The sequence below is a fragment of the Megascapheus bottae genome, chromosome 11 (assembly GCF_031878675.1).
Source record: "Megascapheus bottae isolate mThoBot1 chromosome 11, mThoBot2.hap1, whole genome shotgun sequence".
Classification (NCBI taxonomy): Eukaryota; Metazoa; Chordata; class Mammalia; order Rodentia; family Geomyidae; genus Megascapheus; species Megascapheus bottae.
The window spans coordinates 41,730,305-41,756,979 of record NC_143519.1 but is presented as its reverse complement, the minus strand read 5'-3'; the positions used below and the strand labels follow the sequence as shown (position 1 = coordinate 41,756,979).

The window sequence follows — 26,675 nt, the reverse complement described above, 5'->3', positions numbered from 1 at the left end:
TATGTATACTATAAAAGTATTTTGTTGAAATATTAAATTATGTATTTTAAATTGCTAAATCAGAAAATAAAGAACTATAAAAATACAAGAAAAACAGTAAAATTCAAATGCCTATCTATAATTGAACTGTCTGTACACCTCCCCAGTGTATGAGCAGACTTGTCCTTGGCATTTGGACTTGAGTAATGAAAAAAGAGCGATTTAATGACAAAGCTAGATAATGAAAGTGCCCAAACATACCTTTGTTCCCCCCTCCTAATGGGAGGTATAGCTGAACAAATCTTTACAGAACTATAAGTAAGATTTCCTATCAATTCAGAAGAACTTAACTTCCTAACAAAGTTATTGTTAGGATCCACTAAAGAAATGAGAGTGAATTTTTATGGGCCATCTCTAAACGACTTATACCTGGATGTAGTGAATCCCTCAAGCTTCTAAGGGATAAGGATAAGACCTAAGATAACAATGATCTAAAGGAAATTTTACTAACTGGTTGCACATGTAACTTCTTATAAATTACTTGTCCTTGATCTTATATATTCAAGTGGTTGAATATTGTGCTGTTAGTCTATTGGGAAGATCTTGTTCTTAGTTTTAGTGTTTTGTAAAATCAGAAGTTTTTTCCTGCCAAGGATCTCATAAAATATTGTAAGAGTGAAGCTTTTGTAGTACATTCTTTGCAGTGACTGAGTGATTGCTTTCTCAAATCTTTTAAGTAAATATTGTCCTAAAGAACAAGTTACAGTATCTTTCCTTTTCTTTTTTTAACCCCAGAAAGGTAATAAAAACAGTGTTAATGGCTGGGAATGCAGCTTAGTGGTAAAGTGCTTGCCAGCACTGCATGAAGCCCTGGGTTCAATTCCGCAGTACCACATAAACAAAAAAAGCCAAAAGTGAAAGGTGAAAGATTTATAGGAGCTGAAGAGAAACCAGAGTGTAAGGCTATGAACATGGTTTGGAGATAGAAACATAATTACATAGACATAAAAATCCATGATGGTCTATATTTTGTTACATAGATGTATCTATGGCATATAAACTCTGGCTTAATTTTAATTATGTTCCAAAAATTTATGTGCTGGTGATTATATATAGATTCCCTTCTTGAATACTTGTTTGTTAAACATGACATTTGAAATATGATGTAAAAATCAACGGGAATAAATTCTTAAAAAAAAAAAAAAAGCCAAAAGTAGCACTGTGACTCAAGTGGTAGAGTGATAGCCTTGAGTAAAATGAAGCTCAGGACGGTGCCCAGGCCCTGAGTTCAAACTCCAGGACTGGCAAAAAAAAAAAAAAATAATGTTACTATAGTTGGCAGGAACTAAACATATATTTTCTTGTATTTAGAATTAGCCCATGCAAGTATGAAAGCACCAACTTGAAGTAAAATAGAATATAGCTTATGGTATATGGGCACCATGAACAACAAATGAAACGCTTCCCAAAGGATACAAGAAAGATGCTTTCCTATTCCAGACTGAAGATAATGATGTACTGAATAAACTTATTCCAGTGCTTTTTTTTTTCAAGATTGTGTTTTCAAATGTTACTTTTAAGGCTGCTAATAAAATATAACATTAATTAAGTGTCTTATGTTCCAAATACAATGCTATAAACACACACTATCTCAGTTAATTATGAAACAACCTAAGAAGGGTGCTATTACTTTCTTTCTTATAGGGACAGGGATTAAGATAAGATGGTTAACCTGTTCAGGACCACAGTAAAGAGACAAGCAAGACCCAGAAGCCAGGCATAATAGTTCCAGAACCAGCAGAAAACATGTCTAGTTTAAAACAACAACAAACAAACAAACAAACAAAAAAACAGGCCACGTATACCCGTAATACCTAAATCTTGGCGCAAAGCAGGCACTTATGAAGTGGGTATGAAAACAAAACAGAAAAATACAGGTTTGTCTCACTTGATACAATCTGACAGTGAAAGTATTACTAAAATGCTCAGTGAAAAACTGAATTTTGGAATAGAAAATGTCACGTCATGTCATTTAAAGAACATGAAGTGAATCACCCACCTCACAAGACTACAGGGTATCCCAATTTGTCTATTTGTGAATCGAGATTTTTACTTATCACGTTTGTAGAAATGGAAGTTAATACTTTGTAAAATCCACAGAATATGAGAAAAGTATGGCACAAAAAATGACTTCTGGAATCAGACTTGGGTTCAAGTTCCATTAATTTTACTTAAGTTAGCTAGGCGCTGGTGGCTCGTGTCTATTATCCTAGCCAGAGAGGCTGAGATCTGAGGATGGTGGTTGAAAACTAGCCCAGGCAGGAAAGTCCATGAGACTACCTCCAATTAACCACCAGAAAACGAGACTTAGAACTGTGACTCTAAATGATAGAGGATTAGCCCTGTGCAGAAAAAAGTTCAGGGGCAGCGTCCAGGCCCTGAGTTCAAGCTCTTCTACCTATTAAGCAAAACAAAACAAAATTTACTTAATTTAATTCTACTGGATTACTTGCTCATTAAACCATGAGAAAGACACTTAACTTCTAAAATTCAGCATTCACATAGTAAAATGGAAAGAATAATGATTATTGGACAGAATTTTTGTAAGGTTTAAATTCTGAGTTATACATAAAGTGCCTCACTTCACAGGCCTTCAGTTAGGCACTGCTTAATTTCAAGATAATAAACAAATGTTATTTATGATAATGAAAAATAGGTATAAAATACACATTTATATTAAGTTGGCTTTATACCTTGATATGAACAGAACAGAGAACTTTTAACTAATACATGCTTATTAGAATGCTTATATTACTAACTATTGTAAGACAAGAATACATGTTTAATTGTGATAGGCAGATAGATTTCATTTTATTAATTTAAAAGTACTTCCAGAACTTATTTACTAGTCTCATAAAAAATCCACAGCAACGAACACAGTAGCTGTTTCATCAGTAAGTTAAATTCAGTTAGGATTAGTGCTTATGAAAACCCAATTTGAAAATATGCTCATCTGATAATTACAATTAAATACCTTCAAGTGAAATGATGATAGGATGATCTAGATTAAAATGATGGTGCAGATTATCCTTGCTAATAAAGCAGAGGTGCAATATGGATTATTTAAAACAGCATGCAACTTAGAAGCTATGTATAATGATTTAAATAATGATTTCTTCTGTAGCAGACATTTTCCCAGTCATATTTTGCTTAAGCTAATATTAAAATTAATTTGCTTCTGTCAACAAACAGCAAGGGAGAAATGTTAAAAGAACACTTGCTGGGCAGATACCTAAGATGAAATCTAAAATTGATTTAAAATAATTTAGAAAGAGGTAATTGTATTCTTCCTAATATTTTGTGGTAAAAACAAAGAATAAGTTGAGTTTCCCTTTTCCTTACTTTTTATTCTTTTTTTTTTTCTTTTCCTTTTGACAGTCTTTCTTTGTCCAGCTAGTCTCAAATACACACCCTTCTGTCTCAACCTATCTTCTTGGGTGCTTGGATTACAGGCATTTGCCACCATACTTGCCCTGGTTCAAGCCTTTCTACCCAACAAAGGCATGGAGATGTATTTTATAAGTTGATATAAAGGACCTAAATGAATTGAGTTTTTCTAATCACAATGTTTGACTTGGGCTAGTGATATAGAGTTACTTGTCTAGTATTTGCAAAGCATTAGGCTTGAGTTCCAACCCTGTTAGGGAAAGGGAAAAAAAAAATCCCCCTAAAAACTCAAAACATTTTCCTTATAAAATACTTAAAACTCTAATTGGATTTCAGTATTACTTGTTTTAGAAAAAATACTGATTTGAATATTAAACAATGAGACAACTATCTCTTAAAATATAACAGAGTTAATCTATTTTCCTCAAACCAGAGTATTTTGGTATATTTCATCGAGGGCTTTAATAATTCTCATATAAAAAAGATCTGATTAACTTGTGGAAATTCGTGCTAGAGGACAGGCTTAACTTTATAAAAGCAATTTTGATTACTATCATCTAAAATGTTTAGAACATACTTTTCTTCATTAAAGTACAAAATCAAGCAAGTCTATAGATTCTTAATTTCACCTTATTGATTTTGCTTCTTTAGAACTGCTGCTCATTAACTCTTAAGATTCCTAAGAAAAGTTGAATGATAACTTTAACATCAATAGTTTTGTGAATATTATAATCGCTCATCACTTAATGTAGTTTTTTTTATAACTGAACTATTTTGCATTTAATTTAGGTTTCATACTATTTGACAAATTTTTATTTATTCTTAAAACTACTTAAAAATGCTGGGCAGGGTGGCTCACACTTGTAATCCTAGCTACTCAAGAGGCTGAGATTTGAGGATCATGGTTCAAAGCCAGCCTGGGCACTAAAGTCCATGAGACTCTTATCTCCAATTAACAACCAGAAATCCGGAAGTGGCACTGTAGCTCAAGGGGTAGGGTGGTAGCCTTGGGCTGAAGAGCTCAGGGATAGCACCCAGGCCAAATTCAAACCCCACAACTGACAAAAACAAACTATTTAAAAACAAGAGATGTCTCTATCTCCCTGTGAAAGCAACTTACTCTGTTAGTGTGCCCCTGCCCTTCTGTTTGTCTGTCTGCTTACTTGCTTGCATACTTAATAAAACTTTACCCTCTCAGAAAAAATATGGAGATATTATAATCTTATATTGTAACAAAATTATTTTGAGTTTGCAAATTTTTCCCTAAAATATATGTATTTAAAAAGAAATACTTAAAAAAGACTGTAGCATTCATAGAAATAATAATGAAAATTATATAATTACTGGATAAAATAGTTGTGGCAATGCATGTCTATAACCCAAGTACTTGGGAAATAAAGGCAGAAGGTTTTTAAGTTAGAAGTCAGACTGGGCTATGTTACATGTAAGTTTCAGGATAGCACGAGCCACACTGAAAGATAAGATAATTGGTAGAGAGAAGAATCAAAGAATCTAAAAGCTCTCAATGATTTTTAAGGAATATTTTCTTTCTTTTGTTAAAAAAAGTATTTTCAAATTGACAAATAGAAATTATATATATTCCAAGTGCCAACATGACGTTTTGAAATATGTATATATTGTGGAATGGCTAATGGAACTGACATATGTATTAATTCCATATACTTCCATTCTTGCAAAAGTATATACCGTTATTAACCATAGTCACCATGTTGTGTAACAGCTAAAAGGCATAAGTGGTTGATTTATGAAGCCCAAAATCGCAACCACAGCTATTTACAATATGTGTATGTCTAATTGTTGCAATACAGTGTCCAAGTAACATTTCCCCCCACCCCCCAATAGTCCAGGGGCTTGAATTCAGGGCCTGAGCACTGTCCCTGGGCTTTCTCCAGGCTAGGGCTCTACCACAGCTTCATTTCTGACTTTTTCCGTTGTATGTGTTACTGAGGAATAGAGCCCAGGTCTTGGTGCATGCTAGGCAAGCACTCTACCACTAGCCAAACTCCTGGCCCCAAATAAGAACATTGTAATGTTCAATATAAAAAAACTCAGCTATCTTACAAACTAGAAGGCTATACTTAATTATACTTAGGTCTTCAATCATATTTTCTTCCCTTTTCTCTGTGTCTCAATTAAACTTTAGATTACCCAGGTACTAATTTTACTTAGTTAAAGGCAAGAAAAAGGAGTATCAGCTATACCTCTTATATCATAAAACTAAACAGAATCATGTGCACTGTAAAATTCACCAGATGTGGAAATATAGAGAAAACAATCAATACGTGATTGTATAAAATACACACAAGTCTGGCATTGAACAATTGCTGAGTTAATTCAAAGCCTCTCTATGCATCCCTAATCTTGATTCTGTGTCACCCCAAATCTTCACTGTATCACCAAATGCTTCCTTTAATTAGAGGATTTAATAAAAAAAAGATATGCATTACCTTTAGGTCATTTTATTATTTACAGTAAATATATATCAAACAGTAGTTTGGTTCAAGGCAGATTTCAAGGCAATGGAAAAGGAAAAGCAGTTAGGAATTTCAAAATCTAAGCAAAGAAACTTCATTAGAATTACTAATGAAATAAAAAGCTAAAAACCTCTTATACAGAACTAATGGTTTGGGGCCGGGAGTTTGGCCTAGTGGTTAAAGTGCTTGCCTAGCATGCATGAAGACCCGGGTTCGATTCCTCGGTACCACATATATAGAAAAAAGCCAGAAGTGGTGCTGAGGCTCAAGTGGTAGAGCTCTAGCCTTGAGAAAGTCCAAGGACAGTGCTCAGGCCCTGAGCTCAAGCCCAGGACTGGCCAAAAAAAAAAAAAAAAAAAAAAAGAATTAATGGTTTTCCAACACGAGAACACCATCCAGCTCTTCCAGAAAAGAAATCATGTCCATTATCCCTGGGTTTCTTTTGGTTAAAGCTAGCAGTCTACCACTTCAGCCACAGTGCCACTTCTGGCTTTTTACTGTTTATGTGATACTGAGGAACTGAACACCCACGGCTTCATGCACGCTAGGCAAGTACCCTACCACTCTACCCAGCCCTCTCAGAACTTCCTTTAGAAGAGAAAATGAAATATATTTGAGTTATTGAGGTATTCAGACTCTGTCAGTGTTGTTAATCCTAAAAGACAGAGATGGGTAGTTACAGTGGGGAAATGGGACCCACAGAGTTGGTCAACTTGTCTGTAGTCTCAAAGCTAAATAGCATCCTTCAATGTCAAGCACTTAATCATCCTGAATACATACTATTTCAGAGAAGAATCAAAGAACTCATGACAAACTGATGGAAGACAGGAGACTTACTAATGGCAAGACAATGTTGAAAGGTCAATACCTCTACTCATTAATATGGGCCAAAATTTAGCATACAATAACAGAAGCCACAGTTAACCTAAAGGGAATCCAGCCTTCCTATCCATGTCTGCAATCTGTAGGGATGGATAAAGGGTAAGAAATCTAGCAAGAAAAATTTACAGGAACCAGATAGATCTCATCATTTAAGCATAGACTCATTACGACTAAATCTGGAAGAAATAGCTACCAACTGGATCTAACTGCAAAACATAACTAAAAATGAACAGAAAACTGGTTCAGGCAATATCTAAGAAAGAATAGACTATTTTTAAGTAAATGGGGAGAGGAAAGGTAATTGTACATAAAGTAAACAAAGGAGCAACAGTACAGAAGTTTGAGCTAGAGTATGTTTTTTATTCTGCTCCTGTTTTGAGGACATGAAAGATTATGGCAGTCTAGGGAGAAGGGTATAATTTGTTTCCCTATATTTTTCCATTTTTTTAAAGTGCTGAAAATTGCAAAGCTTTTTTTGGCCACAGCCAAACTCAGAACCTCAAGTTTGCTTGCTCATTCAAAGCCTAGTTGATCACTTGAACCATGCCTCCACATGGTTATTTTGGAGGTAGAGTCTTGTGGATTTTAATGCTTCCTACCATCCCATGGTTCTGTCTCTGGAACAGCTAGGAGTACAAATGTGAGCCACCAGTGCCCAGCTCACAAAGCATTTTGACAGTTCTGTTTAACAATCACTTGGGAAAGAGTGCAGTAATAACAATGGGAAAGAAAAATACAGTCTAAAAATTTGAATTGGTGAGAGCTAGAAGAAGAGAACCAGGCCAATTTCTTATTAACAGTAAGGTAAGCTTCTTGCTCAGTGATGCCTAGGGCTTTAACCAGCAGGACAAGCATGGTTCCCAAGCAGTCCACATTCCAGTTTTATGTAAATAAAACATGAGGCAAATGATTCAAACAATTGGTTGTTTACCCTGACTAGCAAGTGCACAGAAGCATCAAGGAGCACAGAAGCTAACCATTGTACATATAGGCTAAAATATCAATATGTTGGTATTAAAACTCACATATTTTTTTAAAAAGGAAAAAAGAAAGCCAGGCACTGGTGGCTCACACCTGTAATCCTAGCTCAGGAGGCTGAGATCTGAGAATTGCGGTTCAAAACCAGCCCAGGCACGAAAGTCTGTGAGACTGTTATCTGCAAATAACCACCAGAAAACTGGAAGTGGTGCTGTGGCTCAGTGTGGTAGAGTGGTAGGTATTCTTGAGCTGAATAGCTAAGGGACAGCACACAGGCTCAGAATTCAAGCCCCACTAGAAAGAAGGGGGGGAAGGTAAAAGGGGGGGGCAAAAAAACAACTCCCATCAGCAGTCCCTATATCAGCATTATAAGATTAAGATGGCCCCTGAGCAACAATCACATGCAAATTCAGGAAGTGGTCCACACTGTAAAGTTCTACATTTTTAAAAATAAAAAACAAGCCAGGTTTAGTGGCTCACACCTCTAATCCTAGCTACTAAGAAGGCTGAGATCTGAGAAGCGTTGTTCAAAGCCAGCCCAGGCACTAAACACCATGAGAGTCATATCTCCAGTTAACCACTAGAAAACCAGAAGTGGTACTGCGGCTCAGGGGGTAGCCTTGAGCTTAAGAGCTGAGGGACAACTCCCAGGCTCTGGGGTAGGGTGGTAGCCTTGAGCTAAAAAGCTCAGGGACAGCATCCAGGCCCAGAGTTCAAGCCCCACAACTGACAAAAAAATATATAGAGAGAGATATAGATATATATGTATAAAATAAATAAAGTAAAAATAAAAACCTAAAAACTAGAAGAGTGTGAAGACGAGTGGGTAACACTTTCCCAAAAGAATTGTACTCATTACCTGACTTATGAAACTGTAATTTCACAGTACATTATCTTTATTATAATAAAAAAGTAAAATTAAAAAAATATATAAAATCACCCGTGTTTGTAAGCTTCATTTTATAGTCTCCAGATAGGCAAATATCTTTAAACATAAGAATACAAATGTAAAATGGGTCTATTAGAAACAAATATTAGTGGGTTCTGGTAGCTCACACTTGTAATCTAGCTACTCACGCAGCTGAGATCTGAGGATCACCTTTTGAAGCCCGCCTGGGGAGGAAAGTCCAAGAGGCTCTTAATTCCAATTAACCACGAAAAAGAAGTGAAGCTGTGTTAAGTGGTAGAGTGCTAGCCTTGAACACAAAATCTCAAAGGATAGTGCCCAGGTCTAAGTTCAAGTACCAGAACTGGCACAGAAGAAAAACAAAAAGGAAAAGAAACATATCTGGCTGGGAAGGCTGCCCTGGGACCTAGGCATCTTTTACATTCTGTTAAATAAACCAAACAGGATGAAGAATGATAGAAAAATGTCCTTGTTCTAAAGAGGTCAAGGAAGAGGTCTATAATAATCTATTTCATATCAATCTTTTATAAAATCACACAGTACAGTAACAATGACAGTGCCTGATTAATCTAAAGTATCTGTCATCACTCCCTAATACTGATGTTTTTGGGGTTTTTTTTGGCGAGTCCTAGGACTTGAACTCAGAGCCTGAGCACTGTTCTTGAGCTTTCCTCAAGGCTAGCACTCTACCACTTGATTCACAGCGCCACTTCTGGCTTTTTCTGTGTATATGGTACTGAGGAGTCAAACTCAGGGCTTCCTGCATGCAAGGCAAACACTCTACCACTAGGCCACACTACCAGCCCTGATGTTAGACTTTCTATAGTATATCAAAACAACTCACTGTCATGGACCCATATTCTAAAACCACATTTATATAGTGGGGTACCAGTGGCTCACACCTGTAATCCTAGTCTCTCAGGATTGAGGTTCAAAATCACCCTGCACAGACAGGGAAGTCCCTGAAACTCTTATCTCCAATAAATAGGCAAAAAGCAGGCTGTGGAAATGTGATTCTAGTAGCAGAGAGCTAGCCTTTAATCAGCTCTGAACAAAAAAGCTAAGGGAGAATGCCCAGCTGTGAGTCCAAACGTCAGTACTGGCACAAAAATAAAATAAAATGCCTTTACATTGCACATTTAAAATTTCTTTGTAACCTAAGTCTCTTAACCCTTACTTGCTCATCCTGTTCAAAGTTCTTCCCAGGTCCCTAGACTCCTATTTTACATGTAGAATAATAACGGAGCATGAGATTGTAAATGTGAAAATAAAAGAATTTTCAAAAGCAAAAGAAAAGATCACTAATGTTTACTATGTACTAATTCCAAACAGTATTTTTGTTTTCTGCTGTGTTCAGTTTACAAATGGAAAAGCTGAAGCCTGACAAAGAATAAACACAGTGTTCCAGAAGCACATGGTAAAAGTCAGAGGAAAGTTTTGATTCAGCAATTAGTTAACAGTCATGCAAGTATTGCAGGGCAATTCTCTCAAAAGTATATTCTTCCCCTCCCTTTAAAAATAAAACCCATTGTGGCCGGGAGTTTGGCCTAGTGGTTAAAGTGCTTGCCTGGCATGCACGAAGACCCGGGTTCGATTCCTCGGTACCACATACATAGCAAAAAGCCGGAAGTGGTGCTGAGGCTCAAGTGGTAGAGCTCTAGCCTTGAGAAAGTCCAAGGACAGTGCTCAGGCCCTGAGCTCAAGCCCAGGACTGGCAAAAAAATAAATAAATAAATAAATAAAAATAAAATAAAACCCATTGTGACAAACAGTATTCACTAAACAGCTTCTAAATGTTAACACAATTCAGATCTAAGACAATTACCAAAAATCTGTTTAAGAACATGAGAAAAAATATTCAAACATATGAGCAATAGGCAAATATAAGGCATAGGTTCCAAGTTTCCTCAAAGAATCTATCATGATTGAGCTATTTCATTCTGTTTTATTATTTTAAAGTACAATAGTAACAGTTTCTTTTTAAACTTCTGTGAATAGGTAAAAAAAAAAACCTTTCAGGCTGCTATTAGCTGAAATGAATGGCTCCTCTTACATGGGCAGTCAGTGAGAAGGGAGGAGTAGAATTGGTAGAGAGAATTGGTGCTGTGATACCATGTTTGAAGGGTGTTTTGTTGTGGGGCACTGGGACTTGAACTGGTACTTTCAAGACAGATATTCTATCATTTACCAACCCTTTGTGCTTTAGTTGTTTTCTGGATATGGTATCTGTGATATTTTTGCTCAGGCCAAACTAGACCACCATCCTTCTGCTTAGGCCTCCCACATATCTGGGACAGCACCACTCCTCCAAGCCACTGGTTGAGATGGGGTCTCATCAGCATTGGCCTCAAATTGCCAACCTCAAGATTGGCTGGGATTACAGGTGTAAACACTGCTCCTTACTACATTTATGGCTACATCTGAAAAGGACCACGTAAGAGATTGGCAGTTTACCAACACAAATAGTACGCCTCTTCTCAAGAAAAAAATTGTGCCTATTTCACACCACTATACCTTTCTAAGGAAAACATTAATGTAATAATTAGTACAGGTTAAAATAGTTTGGATGACAGATGTATAGTATAGTATAGTATAGCAGAGTAGAGTAGAGTAGAGTAGAGTATAGTATAATAAACTTGAGAACGGGCCAGGAGTTTGGCCTAGTGGTTAAAGTGCTTGCCTAGCATGCACGAAGATCCAGGTTCAATTCCTCGGTACCACATACATAGAAAAAAGCCGGAAGTGGTGCTGTGGCTCAAGCGGTAGAGCTCTAGCCTTGATAGAGAAAGTCCAAGGACTTTCAGTCAGTGCTCAGGCCCTGACTACAAGCCCCAGGACTGGCAAAACTTGAAAACAACAGGAAATCATTTTATGTGATATAACTATGTATCCAAATTAAATCTCATAATTAACATAAAATATATTTATTAAAACAAGATTTAAAAAAAAAGAAAAATGGAGATTTCAACATTAAAGAAAATACAAACAGAAAGTGTAAAGAAACAAGGAAAGGAAAGTATGGTTCAATAAGCCAGTCAATTCTTCAACAAAAGTGTTTAGAGTGTACAGTTAGCTGGGAAAAGACGCATTATAACCAGTTCTAATTCAACTTTGAGGAACAAAAAGTGTACACTGAAAAAAATAGGAAAATATAACTATGGGTCTAAAATAGACGCAAAATAGAGACAAGACTAAAACTACAAAATCTTAAAAAGAAACAGAATATTCTGTAAAATTCACTTGTGAACTCCTCTCCTACTTTTTGTCAGTCCTGGGGCTTGAACTCAGGGCCTGAGCACTGTCATTGGGCTTTCCTCAAGACTTGAGCCACAGCAACACTTCTGGCCTTTTCTGTATATGTGGTATTGAGGTATAGAACCCAGGGCTTCATGCATGCTAGGCAAGCGCTCTACCACTAGGCCACATTCCTGGTCCATGAACCCTTTTTAAAAGGGCCCGTCCTTAATTTTGAAATCTAGATAATATAGGGATGGAAAAAAAATGCATATCAAGAATAAGACAAGATGGCCAAAATATAGAACAAATTTATTTATAGTACTTAGATGAGACAAATAGAAAGGGAACTGGTTATAGAATGGTCATCTTCAGAGCCTTGGTGAAGTGACAATACAACCAATGAAAACTGAAAAGCTGTATTCTAAAAAGAAAAAATTCTTAATTTCATAAGAGAATCAACACCCTATCAAAAAGCAAAATATGGAGTGACAAGAGAGTATAACTCCAAGCTGAGTACTGGCGGATCACACCTGAAATCTTAGCTACTCAGGAGGCTAAGATCTGAAGATCACAGGTCAAAGCCTGCATGAGTAGTAGTCTGTGAGACTCATCTCCAATTAACCACAAAAAACTCTGGAAGTGGAGCTGCGGCACAAGTGGCTGAGCACCTGCCTTGAGTGAAAAAGTTAAAGGACAGCACTCAAGCCCTGAGTTGAAGCCCTAACACGTACACAAAATAACAACATGACTCCAATCCCTTCCAGCCATCCTCCACATCCACACTCTTACCTCCCAACTTTTGGAGAAACTCTTAAGAACTTACATATTTTTTTTTGGAAATGAGCATCAGAAATGAAACATTTTTTGGAAATGAAATATTCAGAAATACTTCCAGTTATTTCAAGTAAATTAAATTTAGTTGTCCCCATTTTCTACAATGATGGGCTAAGTTATCTAGATCAAAGATCAAGTTTTCTGATGACTATACCTATGAAAGCTTTAAAAAATTTTTGGAAGACAGTATTGGAGTTTGAACTTAGGCCTCTTGCTGACTAAGCAGGCACACAATCATATAAGTCATACCCTCAGGGTCTTTTCACTTCAGTTATATTTCAGATAGAGTCTAATTTTTTACCTAGGGCTAATCTGGACCAACAGCCTCCTACCTATGCCTCTGTATTGCTAGAATACCATCATACTTGGCTTATTTGCTGAAATGAAGTCTTGATAACTTTTTGTTTGAACTGGTCTTGAACCTTGATCCTTGCTATCTCTCCTACCTAGGATTATAGGCATGGGCTACTGAACCCTGTCCAACAAAACCTAAAAGTATCAAAAAGACAAGACAGTATGCAATTAAAAGCCACAAATATAGGGAAAATGAAAATCTTGAGGCCATGAACTCAAATAGGGAATAAAAATTAGTTTGTTAGACAGCTTTCTATGGCCGAGTGACAGAAAGCAACCTCAGAATCTCTACAAAGTGGAAATTCTAGCAGGAGTTCATTATCACAAAAGAATTTAAAACCCCAAATACTATATCTCTCAAGGTGATAATTAACAAGAAGTAGAAAAGACCGTGATCAATTGTAGCTAGGGTAACCATATGTCCTAGCTTGCTAGAGATAAATCTAGTTATATTCAAAGTCCTAGTGGACTTGGAAACTATTACTTTATACTCTAAAAATTGTTCTGGCTTGAACAGTAAGTTAGACTGTCACCTAGTATCAATCTTCTAGGCTATCCTACCAAAGAAACTTCAATCTTTGAGTATAGCTTTAAGGGTAATGTGTTAGACTATCTCTAAAGACTGCCCCAAATCCTCCCATTTTTCTCTTGCATGTAGCTAGTATCATCAATAACTTGAACCTATTTTACTTCTCCCCTCTATGAGTCTGGGCTGGTCCCATTTGGAAAATAGCAGCAGAGTGAGTGTTTGAGGAGTCTCCCTAAATGATGACAGAATACGTAGAGAGACCACAGAGGAGGTACCTAGACATACTGCATCAGGGAGTCATGGCAAGGAGTGAGGCCGTCTTGGACACTGCACAGGAGCAGACCTCCCAAGTAAATGCAGATACAGGAGGAGCTCAAACTGAGCTGGCTAGGAGGGAACCCTCAGCTTAGCCCAGCTACAAACCAAACAGATGCTTGGAAAGCTAATATCATTGTTGTTTTCAGTCCCAGTTTGGAAGTGTTTGACGTAGTAAGTTCCTCAAGCAGTAGGTGAAAACTGATAGCCCCAGGTATCTGATGAAAGCAATGGAGAGTCCTCTTGAGAAAAGCATTTTCATGGAAAGTCACACATTATTCTATAAACCATTTTACAAGAATCATATCCAAGCCTAATCACAAAAGTAGTTTTATCAATTTCAAGTAAAGCACCAACCACAGGGCATTTAATATCCATCGTTCACTGCAACTATCAGATAAACTGCAAAACAACTGAATTGTGATTAAAATGGTAATACTGATAACCAAACAGGACATCTAGAAATAAGAACCATAAATAGTTTAATTTAAACTTACTAAGTAAGTCTACTATGCGATGATAACACAAGGAGTGTTTTATGAGGTATATTTAGAAAAAATAAAATTTGCAGTGCATACCAGGGGAGAAAAAGGAAGGGGGAAAATAAAAACCCCACAACCGAGATATAGAAGGTATAACAAAACAGCTAAACTTATGTTTAAAATTTTGTTTTGTAGTAATTTCAGACGAGGGTGGAGACAAAGAATAGAGCAGAAACATTTAAAAGGACAATATTTGAAAATGTTCTACAACTGAAGAAACAATCAACAGACAATAAACTTGATGAACCCAAGTAGTTTAAATAAGGAGAAATCCACTCACAAACATACTGTCTTAAAACAGGAAATAGGCTGGATGCCAGTGGCTCACACCTGTAATTCTAGCTACTCAGGAGGCTGAGATCTGAGGATCCCAGTTCAAAGCCAGCAAGGGCACCAATGTCCTGTGAGACATTTCTCTCCAATTAACCACCAAAAAACTGGAGGTGGTGCTGAGCTGAAGAGCTCAGGGACAGTGCTCAGACCCAAAGTCCCACAACCAACTCCCCTTCAAAAAAAAAAAAGAAAAGAAAAGAAAATAGAAGAATGCCAATCTTCTAATGAACAGATACATTTACATCACAATCTGTGAAGGGCCTGGGATTTTACCCTATTAAGCAGCTAACAAGGTGGCCTGTCATAGTTGCTGGGATGTTGGGTCTGAAAGATACAGGATTCCCAAGTCAAGGGGGAAGAACTTTATCATTCTCTCAGCAAGACAAATCTGCAACTGTTCCTCCTGGCCTCCAAAGCCCTATGGTACTGATGCAGCATGGCCCAGCAGATGCTGTGTACATGGTGAAGATATGAGGCCAAGCTCCGAAAACCCCAGTGTCCTCAGAGGGCTCAGGCAAAGTTGCCCAATCTCTGTGGAATGATCTTATGTTTATCATTCAAAGCCTTTTGCTATACAATTATTTTTGAAAAGGCAATTGGGGACAAAGCTTTCAAGAGATGTGTAGAAATGCCAAAGAGAACTCCCTGGATTCTCCATAATAAAATTTAGCCCATAGAGAAACTCTATGCCCAGTGAGACTGAACAGTAAATTCTGCTAAACATGGAGGGGGAGAGGGGAGAGGAGCAGTATCACAAAAATTCTTAAGAAGAACAGAAAAAAGGAACATTTTCCCAACATTTTTTTAGGCCAGTATAACCTTGATATCATTAAGGATTACATCAATCAGCCTCTGCAATGAAGAATGACACTAAAAATAGAATTGTGCATCAGTGGATACCTGATTTATGGAAAGATAGCAATGGGAATAATGAGAGGAAGTGGTCTTTAAAAATAAATAATAAAACTCATTATTTTGTACAATAAATATGCACTAATAAAAAGTCATATTCATCTAGAAACAAGAAGAATAAATTTGACCCTATCACATACCATACAGAATAACACTTCCAGGTAAACAGTATGTTTAAGTGTGAAAGACAATCCAAGCAAGTTTCTAGGAAATGACAGAGGAAAATACCTTTTGATATGTCAGATGCTAGAAAATTTCTTAAGACACAAAATGCACAAGTCATAAGGTAAATTTATGTGTCTGTGCTGGCCTTGGGACTTGAACTCTTGGCTTGGGTGTTATCCCTAAACTTTTCTTCTCAAGGCTGATGCTATGAACCACTTGAGAAACAGCTCCATTTCTGACTCCTTTGGTAGTTAATTGGAAATTAAGAGTCTCACTGACTCTCCTGCCTGGGCTAAGTGCAAGCCTAAGATCTCTGCCTCCTGAATAGCCAGGATTACAGGCATCAGCCATGGGTGCCCTGCTTAAAGATAACTTCAAGTGAAAACTAGGAGAAAGTAAAGGAAAGGGGGACATTGCCCAAAAGGAAATGCACTCCTTACTTGACTTATGTAACTATAACCCCTCTGTATGTCACTTTTATATATTAAAAAAAATGCTGGGCAGAGTGGCTCATGCCTGTAATCCTAATTACTCAGGAGGCTGAGATCTAAGGATCGTAGTTCAAAGACAGCCTGAGCACAAAAGACGGTGAGACTCTTATCAGTTACTAAAAAAATGGAAGTGGCGCTATGGCTCAAGGGGTAGGGCAGTAGTCTTGATCTAAAGAACTTAGGGAAAACACCCAGGCCCAGAGTTCAAGTCCCACAAACAACCCCCTCCCCCCACCCCACACACATACACAAAATACATGTACAAAAGATCTGTTCTAAAATTTAGAAGAAAAAAAAGGGGGAGAGCTAGAATAAAAGACTAGCTATAGAATAAAAGTTTCAGGGAGCATGGCCTAGTGGTAAGAGTGCCTGCCTAGTAGGCACAAAGCCCTGGGTTTGATTCCTTGGTACCACATACACAGAAAAAAAGCCAGAAATGGTGTAATGACACAAATGGTACAGTGCTAGCCTTGAGAATGCCCAAGGACAGTGCCCAGGCCATGAGTTCAAACCCCAGGATTGGCCAAAATATAAAAATAAATGACAGCTGCAGCCGGGCATCAGTGGCTCATGCCCATAATCTTAGCTATTCAGGAGGCTGAGATTTGAGGATTGTGATTCAAAGCCAGCCGAGGTTCTTAAAAGTCTGTGAGATTCTTATCTCCAATTAACCACCAGAAAACTGGAAGTGGCTCTGTGGCTCAAAGAGGTAGAGCACCAGCTCTTAGCGGAAGAGCTCAGGGACATTGCCTAGGTCCAGAGTTTAAGCCTCATGACTGACCAAAGGAGGGTGCGTGTGTGTGTGTGGGGGGGGGGGGGATAGTTTCAGCTAAGAGCAATACCCAGAATATATAAAGCACTATACCTGAAAAAATAAAATGAGACAAGAGATCCAAACAAGCATTTCACAAAATAAGAAATATAAACATAATCAGGGGACTGCCTACTGAAATCATAATGAGAAAAAGAATCACACACTAAGTCTAACAGTTAACATTTGTTTTAAAAATGACAATATTAACAAAGAAGAACCCATTAAAGCAAAAGGAACATATGTATACTAAGAGGCCAGAGGGCAAAGTTATAGGGCTCTTTTGGAAAGCAGTTTGGCATTAGTAGCCAGAAGTGTCAACATAGATACTCCGTGACCTCACAAAGTTGACAAATAGGTATTTACCTTTAAATTTTTTTTTTTTTTTTGCCAGTTCAGGGCTTGAGCTCAGGGCCTGAGCACTGTCCATGGGTTTCTCAAGGCTAGAGTTCTACCACTTGAGCCTCAGCACCACTTCTGGCTTTTTTCTATGTACGTGGCACGGAGGAATTGAACCTGGGTGGTCATGCATGCTAGGCAAGCACTCTACCACTAGGCCAAACTCCCGGGCCTACCTTTAAAATTTTTATGTACCAGGGCACAAATGTGATAGCAGTACCGTTCTAAGCCAAAACTTACAACGCAAATATTCACAAATGGTAGAGATGAATAAATATGTTAAATATATACTTGGTATCCACTGAAGAAACAGAACCAATGACTGCTGTAACAACGTGGATCAGGCTTTCAAAATAATACTCTGTGAATAACCAAAAGAAAAAAAACGCACACACTGTATGATTCTATTTATATAATTATCAAAAATAGTCCAAGTAAGAGCCATGCATGGTGGCTCATGCCTGTAATCGCAGCTACTCAGGAGGCTGAGATCTGAGAATTACGGTTCAAAGCCAACCCAGGCACTAAAGACCATGAGACTCTTATCGTCAATTAACCCCTAGAAAATCGGAAGTGGCACTGTGGCTCAAGGGGTATGGCAATAGCCTTGCGCTAAAGAGTTCAGGGACAGTGCGCAGGCCCAGAGTTCAAGTCCCACAACCAACAACAACCAATAATAATAATAATAATAATAACCACTGAACACAAAACTTACAAAGAATTATTATCATCACAAATCCTATTTATAATGCTACCTATGGCTTTACAGAAATGGCATACGAATGACTTTCAGATAATCTAATTTCCTAAACAATTTATATAGCACTATAGTATCCTCTAAAATAAAGCAGAATATTTTTAAGTGAAAATACTTATCAATTATGTATGATCTGAGCAGATTTAAAGCTGATGAAATTTATTTCTATATAACATTATTATATACAGGTAAAAATCTATATAATCACTTAAACATTGTTATCAACCAGGCCAATTAAACCTAACTCCAATGAGGACTAATAACTAACACATCTGAAGGGAACTGACAAAATTATAAATACTTAAAGCTAATTATTTCCAGTGAAGAGTAATCATGTAACAATAATCATAAAATGTGAAAAACACTACAAAAGTATTTAAAGCAATCGATTTTGGAAGGACAAATATTCAATTACTAAAGTAGCAGAGAGGTACTTACATCCTTTGAACAAAGGAATGAAAGAAAATATTCTAAAATTGCCTCTCACTGAACAAAGTATTTGCCTGTTAGAGTGAGCAAAGCCAAAAGTCAACTTTTATTTTGGTCATAAATGTCAGAAATATCACTTATTCCTCAGAATAAGCAATAAAGGACGACTCTGTGTACCTGCAACATTTAGAACTGTGTGACAATTAACTTCTAGAGGATACTATTGGTGCCTTACAAGAATGAAGCAGCTACACAAAAGGATAAATGCCACTGGGATTAGATATTAAATCTTTTTAGGTCCCAGGACTGGCACAAAAAAAATAATGATTCCATCCCTAAGACTCATTTCACAATTCCCAAGAGTATGAACATTGACTGTGGATATTTTTTTTCCTTTTCCCAGTTTCAAACAGAAAGGAAAATCTACCTTGTTCCATAAGTGTGCTGCATAGGTGCAAAAGAATTACCAGAACATTTGGAAACAAATTTCTTCGCGTTGTTCTTTTCATGTTTTATCTGGACTTTTATACCACTACCTAGAGAGCACATTATTATCTTCTCCAGAGTCTAAAGAAGTGTAAGTTTGATCCTTTTCCAGTTCATTAATTTGATGACTGGGTTCTCATGTGCTTGTGTGACATGCATCACCCTCTACACCTTGTTATGACGTGGGCACATTGCCCTTTCTTTTTTTTTTTTTTTGCCACTCCTGGGCTTGAGCTCAGGGCCTGAGCACTGTCCTTGGACTTTCTCAAGGCTAGAGCTCTACCACTTGAGCCTCAGCACCACTTCCGGCTTTTTTCTATGTATATGGTACCAAGGAATTGAACCCGGGTCTTCATGCATGCTAGGCAAGCACTTTAACCACTAGGCCAAACTCCCGGCGGACATTGCCCTTTCTTTCCATCACAGAAAGGACATGATCCCATAGTACTCTAATCCTATTTTTTAAATAATTCTTTAAAAATCTGCACCTCAGGGTAAGAATTCGGCATAGGGTTAGAGTGCACAAAGACCCAAGTTCGATTCCTCAGTACCACATACACAGCAAAAGCTAGAAGTGGTGCTGTGGCTGAAGTGGTACAGCTCTAGCTTTGAGAAAGCCCAAGGGCAGTCAGTGCCCCAAGCCCTGAGTTCAAGCCTTAGGACTGGTAAAAAAAAAAAAATCTGCATCTCAAAGGAAACTGGACTAAAACTATGGGGGTCTTAAACTTCAAAGTCTTCCAAAAAAAAAGTAAATTAAACAACTGAGTGGGAACTAAAGAATATTGGTCACATTCTAACCTCTGGAGAATTAGTGAAGAAATGTCCTGCCAAATATACCAATACTCTTAGAGAGAGAAAAAAAATCCAAATGCCTGTAAATTAAACAGGCCTCATTCAATCTGTGAACATTATCATCTTTTCAGCACTTCTTTTATTCTCTCAATTTGCTCTCCTTTTATTTGTGCAACAAAACAGAAATATCAGTAAGTCTCTTCAACCAACATTTATATATTAAGCACTCTGATAACATAAAAGCCACAGGACAATCTTGTTCTGAACAAGACTGGGTCCCAATCAAATGTTTCAAGAGCATAATTGTTATGCCAATATAGAATAGAAAACTGTACCTCTGTTTTCTTTATACAGAAAAGTGAAAAATGGGTCTTGTATTTAAAATATATCTACAGCTAAAAAAAACCCCTGAATCTCTCCAAAACAAATCTTCAAAGAAACAACCATCCCATTAAAAGATGGGCTAAAGACTTATGGAGAAACTTCCCTGAAGAGGAAGTAAGAATGGCCTATAGGGCTGGGAGTTTGGCCTAACGGTAGAGTGCCTGCCTAGCATGCATGAAGACCCAGGTTAGATTTCTCGGTACCACATACATAGAAAAAGCCAGAAGTGGTGTGGTGGCTCAGGGTAGCACACTAGCCTTGAGGAAAGCCCAAGGACAGTGCTCAGGCCCTGAGCTCAAGCCCCGGACTGGTAAAAAAAAAAAAAAAAAAAAAAGAATGGCCTATAGTCACATGAAGAAATGCTCAACATTTCTGGCCAAAAAAGTGATGCAAATCAAAACAACTTTGAGATTCTACCTCACTCCAGTTAGAATGGCCATGATCAAGAAATCTAATAACAGATGCTGGAGTGGATGTGGCCAGGAGGGATCACTACTACTACATTGCTGGTAGGAGTGTAAACTTGTTCAACCACTATGGAAAGCAGTATTGTCTCAAAAGACTAAACATAGAGCTCTTCTACTCCTTGGCATTTACCCAAACATCCAGAAACAAGGACATACTAAATCCACTAGCACAACTATGTTCACTGCAGCACTATTTACCATAGCAAAGATATGGAACCAATCCAGATGCCCCTCAGTAAATGATTGGATCAAGAATACGTGGTACTTATACACAATGGAATTCTATGCTGCCATCAGAAAGAATGATATGGCCCCACTTGTAAGGAAATGGAGAGACTTGGGAAAAAAATCATATTAAGTGAAGTAAGCCAGACCCAAAGGAACATAGGCTCAATGGTTTCCCTCATTTGTAATAATTAGGACACATCTAGGACTCTCCTAGCAGAGGATTACAATAGCTCAAAACCCAGGTACATAAGGTCATATAGGATGAGACTAAATGAAAAGATCTCTAGGATATGGAAACAAGAGCTTTATCTTATGTGATTGTTGTTCTTAATGTACTATGTTATTTCTCTACCCCTTTGTTGTGCTTTGGTTAATGTCATATTGTTACTGTATCTGACTTTGTTACCTGGTATATTGTATATATGTTTATTTGAAATAGGAAAGAAAGGGAGGAAAACAAGATGATTGGGGGGGGAGAGAAATGGGGACGAAAACATGAGAAGGGGTATCAATGTGTGAGAAGTAATGCACCTACTACCTGGCGAATGTAACTGTAACCACTCTATATATACTTTTCCCCAACGATGAAAAATAAAAAAAGTGAAAAATGATAGTTTTGTTAAGTGTAGCCTACACTCATACTCATACACATATACACACACTTTGCTATATATTTATACTTACCAAAATACTTAACATCATATTTCATAATTGACTAACGCATGAACTTTCTTTTTTTGGGGGGGAGGGGGAGGGTGATATGGGGCTTGAACTCCACCTGGATCCTGTCTTCATCTCAAGGTTACCACCCAACCCTTAAGCCAAGCCCCAACTTCCCGCTTTCTAGAGGTTAATTGGAGGTAAGAGTCTCAGGTCCTTTTGTGCCAGGGCTGGCAGTGAACCTTGATCCTCAGATCAGCCTCTGTACCCAACCTAACACGTGATCTTTTATGGTCAGCTTTATCTCTTTGGATGTCTACACATCCAAATGATTTTCAATCTTGTTATGACTGTTAGGGATGCTGAACATCAAGCACACTTTAACAGACCCAAATATCTTAAGGACAAGAGTTCTGAACACAAAACTAAGACATAAGTTTTAGATATGGGCTTCTCCCCACCTATGTTTCTGCAAACATGGCTTCCTCTCCTTAGCTGGTACCTGTGTTTACTTCTGACTAGTCAGTGTGTATGACCACTAGATATCCCAATCATTCCCCACATTGTGACAGGTCCTGAGGCTACCTTCACTGGACTTCTCTCATAAGCTCCCATAACTGTCCACTTATTAATTATTTCTTTTTTCATCCATACTCATTTTTCATTAGACCTCCTCTGTGAACAGTCATTCTCAAAACAAACCTCAAGATAGTTCCTCGGATCCCACCTTTGACCTCTTATCTGACACCAGCCTCCAAGCCTTCATATACCCAGGTTCTCTTATCCTCCAGCTTGCTAAAATAACCTCAAAACTATAAACCTTTCCATGAGGATATAATTCACTCAGAAAGATAGTTGCAACGGGAAATGTTCCATGCACAGAGTACCTCATTAGCTAGAAAAATGTCATTTGGTAGAAACGATTTCATTTCAAGAAGAAAGAACTCATGAAAAGTAATTCAAATAAATTACCTGCATCACTGATTCAACTGACAATTCACTTTTCATGAATGCCTTACTTTGTTTGCTTCTATATCGGGTCAGGAGAAAAATATTAAAAGATGTTTAAGTGAGAGAAATAAAAATTAATTGGAACCTATGTGATGCTAAATTTACCAGGCTATGTGTCTAAAAGAGATAAACTTTCTCTATTCATTTAAAAAAGAAAAGAAAAAATAAATGTTGGAACCATCATTTTCTGGTGTGTTATAAACATACTTGTACTGAAGAGGCTTAATATTTCTGTAATATAACATTTCTCAAATACCACTCCTGCCCATGTAAAATGTATTGTTGAAAGTTAAACAATAACTATAGAAGAGAAACAAAGTTACTGTGGTTACATAGGAGATTTGTCTAGGAAATTCTGGATCTGAGTTCAAAAATCAAAGTAAATGGGCGGGGATGTGACTTAGTGGTAGAGACTTGCATGCATGAAGCCCTGTGTTTGAGTCCACAGTTTCACATACACAGAAAAAGGAAGTGGTGCTGAGTCTCAAGTGGTAGAGTTCCTAAAAGGAACTCAAGGACAGTGCCCAGGCCCTGAGTTCATGCCCTAGGACTGGGGAAAATAAAATCAAAGTAAAAGCCAGGTATCAGTAATACCAGGCACTTGGGAAAGTAATGTCAAGTAATAGCTGATTCTGGTAGGGTACATCATCCCCGTTATACATGAAGCTGCAACCAGGAGGATTGTAGTTGCAGAACAACCTGCGCAGAAAGTCATAAAATTCCATCTTAGTATTAAAAGCTGGGCAACTGTGATCTCAATACAATGGTAAACATAAAATAAATGGATTACAGCATAGATGCAAACTCAGGCAAGAATCAAGACTTCATCCCTAAATAATCAGTGCAAAAAAAGGGCTAGAAGCATGGCTCAGCCATAGTGTACTTGTCTCGCAAGTACTAGGTCTTCCATTTACAACCCCAATAACACAAGACTTGGAAAAAATTATATAAGTGAAGTATATCAGATCCAGAGATTTCATGGTTTCCCTCACTTTTGGTAGTTAGAATGTGCCTATCTACAAGTAAACTGGATGGTAAGCAAGTGGTTACAAATGGAATCAACTGAAGTATAATAGACTCTGGAGAACATAGTGTAATTCTAAAAACAACAACAAACCGGACAACAACAACAACAACAACGTTGAAGTCCAACAAAGTAAGTACCAGGAAATGGGTACTTGAAAGAGGGTAGAGCAGGGCCAAGGGGAGTAGGATGGAAGAATGAAGCATGGAAGAGGGGAGGATGTAGACAAGAATTTGTTGTATGTACCACAAAACTGAGAAATGTAAGGTAGGGATAGGTTGAAGGAGGGTGAAGATTTTTGAAGTGATTACATAGATCAAGATGTATTGTTAGATAAGTAAGGGAAAAGAAGGTTTGGAGGGGGATGGTAACAGTGTTGAAAGGGGTGACAGTAGTCAAGGTGTACTGTGTTCATAAACCGCTTTGGTGAATGGCAGCTCCTTTGTATAACTACTTAAAGATAAGAAAAATATCAAAACATCAAAGCAAAGCTAATTATCGGAGTGGCAATTACATGGAAATGTACTTGGATGCATAGAACCCAAATAGAGACTTTGTGTGTCAATAAGCAAATGTGTATGCTCACAAAAATACTAGTGTGCATCTAGTCAGTTGTGAAAGGTGGCGTGAAATAATTTGACAAGGACTACAATAACTAAATTTCGTCTGTGCTTTTTTTTTTAAGGTGTGTGTGTGTGTGAAGGTTAGCCTCTGGGATACCAGTTTTTACTTTTCTGAGCAAAAGAGAAAGTACAGTTATAGTTCACTAGCTCTGTGTTGGTTTAGATTCTTCCAGAAGTCAACACTTAAATTTCAGGTAGCTTACTGGTGAGCTGATCATCAGGAGGCATTGGTAAAGAAATAGGGAAGAGACAAAAAGAAGGAAAAAGCCAATGAAGAGAAGTCTAGAAAATTGGTATCTTCTATATGAATTTGATCAGATAAAATAGTACTTATTGAAATGAACCCCAGGAAAGAAAGAAAATTAATGCCTTGGATACCACCATGAGAAACTTTCTTACTCCAGCTGCAAAGTCTAGACAGCAGGGCAGGATGTGTGCTTTTTTCCCAGGTAAGCATTATAGAACCTGGCTGTTAATGTACCTGCTCTTGTCAGACACAGGTTGAGGGGTTCCTCCCAGAGCTGAGTTCATTCATACTGTGGTTCTTTTAGCCTCCAAGTGCGCAGGACAGATGGCAAAAGAAAGAGCTCTTGGGCACAGAGATATGCTGCAGTTTAGAAAGGGACCAATGTGCACAAAAAGGGCCAGGGCTAAGAAACTATGGGTGGCACAGACAGTATCGGTAGCATTTATGCCAAACCTTCTAAACCACGGGCGTCCAGATTTAACTTGTGCATGTAAGGAACATCACTCTTCTTCTAGACACAGCAGAAACTGTTGAAAACAGCTCTAACCCAAATCTTTTCCTTTGCTAAACAGTATAGGCATTCTTTTTAGGAAGCTGTCCAATTATGGTAACAAGCTATGCAATGAGGGGAAAAAAAATCTGTTAAATCATGGTCATTAAATGCTACATCCATTATATAAGAGAAACTGAAGCTATAAACAACTCTGAATGGAGAACTTTTTTTCCTATGAACAGAGAAGACCACAACTTCAAACCATAAAATATTCTCAAGAAAGGCCCTTTTAGAGGGAAGAAGAAGAAAAAAAAGAAGACAGTGTGTGTCTGTAGAGCTTGCAGTCAGAATAGCTAATGATGTAGACTGTGTACATAAGAATTTGTGCACTGATACAAATACATAGAGTTCTTTTTAAGAACAAGACAGAACTGACACCAGGAGAATTTCTTTCCAAACACAGCAGGCTTTCAGGGTGTGCTGGCTCAAGATCAATGGCTCACCTCTGGCCAGGCCACAGCTGCTAGTTGGTTGGAATATACAAGACTAAAGTTGAACTTAAAAGTGTCCACTGCTCTGTAAAATTGGTATATAAAAGAAACTAACTTTCAAGAGATTAATTTGAAACTGATACTCAACTTTAGAAGATCAGTGTTTTTAATTTTCCAAGGAAGAAACTGACAATCTAAAATAAGGATTCCTTCCATGTTATATACAACATCTCTACTGTCATACTTAGATACATTCATACAGTCCCTATTTGGCGTCAGTCTATGCAGTTAAACTCCACTTTACTCCACTCATTGCATAAGCTCTTATCCCACAGACTATTTTGTTGTTATCTTTTATTTTAAAATCCGCTATCATTTACAGTATGGTCATACTGGATTGACAAGATTCTTCTTTCCAAATGTATCTGTTTGTTTAATTTGCTGCAACCTGAAAATAATAATGTTCAGAAAATACTGCTTCAGAACCTTACCCAGCATGGTGAAGTATGGTACTGGGGCCTTGGAATTGCTGTAGAAATAATTTTCCTTTCTTTCATTTACTTAGCCCAAATTCTTTACATGGTTATGCACAAAGAGAGTTTCATGAATCAGAGCAATATAAACAACCAGATAAACTATATCTTCCCTAGAAGCTGTACAATATAAACATTACTGACTTCAGTGACAACTGGATCACAAATCAGAAAACATAATGTATTTAAAGGAGAAAGGAATTTAAAGAGACTAGAATTCAAATGCTAAATTGTTCCCACTCACTACATCTATGAAGGAATTACGAGCATTTTTGTAGTTATTGCAAAGGTCTGTGGTTATGTAATTTTTAACAAGGAAGCATTACCAAGACATATACAGAAGAATTGAAGGATAAAATGATTTGGTCAGACCTTCTTTAAAATAGTCCTTTGTGGGAGTGGGAGTTTGGCCTAGAGGTAGAGTGCTTGCCTAGCATGTG

The 26,675-nt window shown here is 37.5% G+C and overlaps 1 protein-coding gene and 1 non-coding gene across 2 annotated transcripts in view; one reads left to right on the top strand and one right to left on the bottom strand.

Moving 5' to 3' along the window:
• Gtf2f2 (general transcription factor IIF subunit 2) overlaps window positions 1–26,675 on the bottom strand; it is a 131,206-nt gene that overhangs the window by 67,686 nt on the left and 36,845 nt on the right. The window lies entirely within an intron of this gene.
• LOC150056944 (small nucleolar RNA U13) lies at window positions 19,383–19,488 on the top strand. Its single transcript, XR_016537189.1, has one exon. It is a non-coding gene; the product is annotated as a small nucleolar RNA U13 (small nucleolar RNA).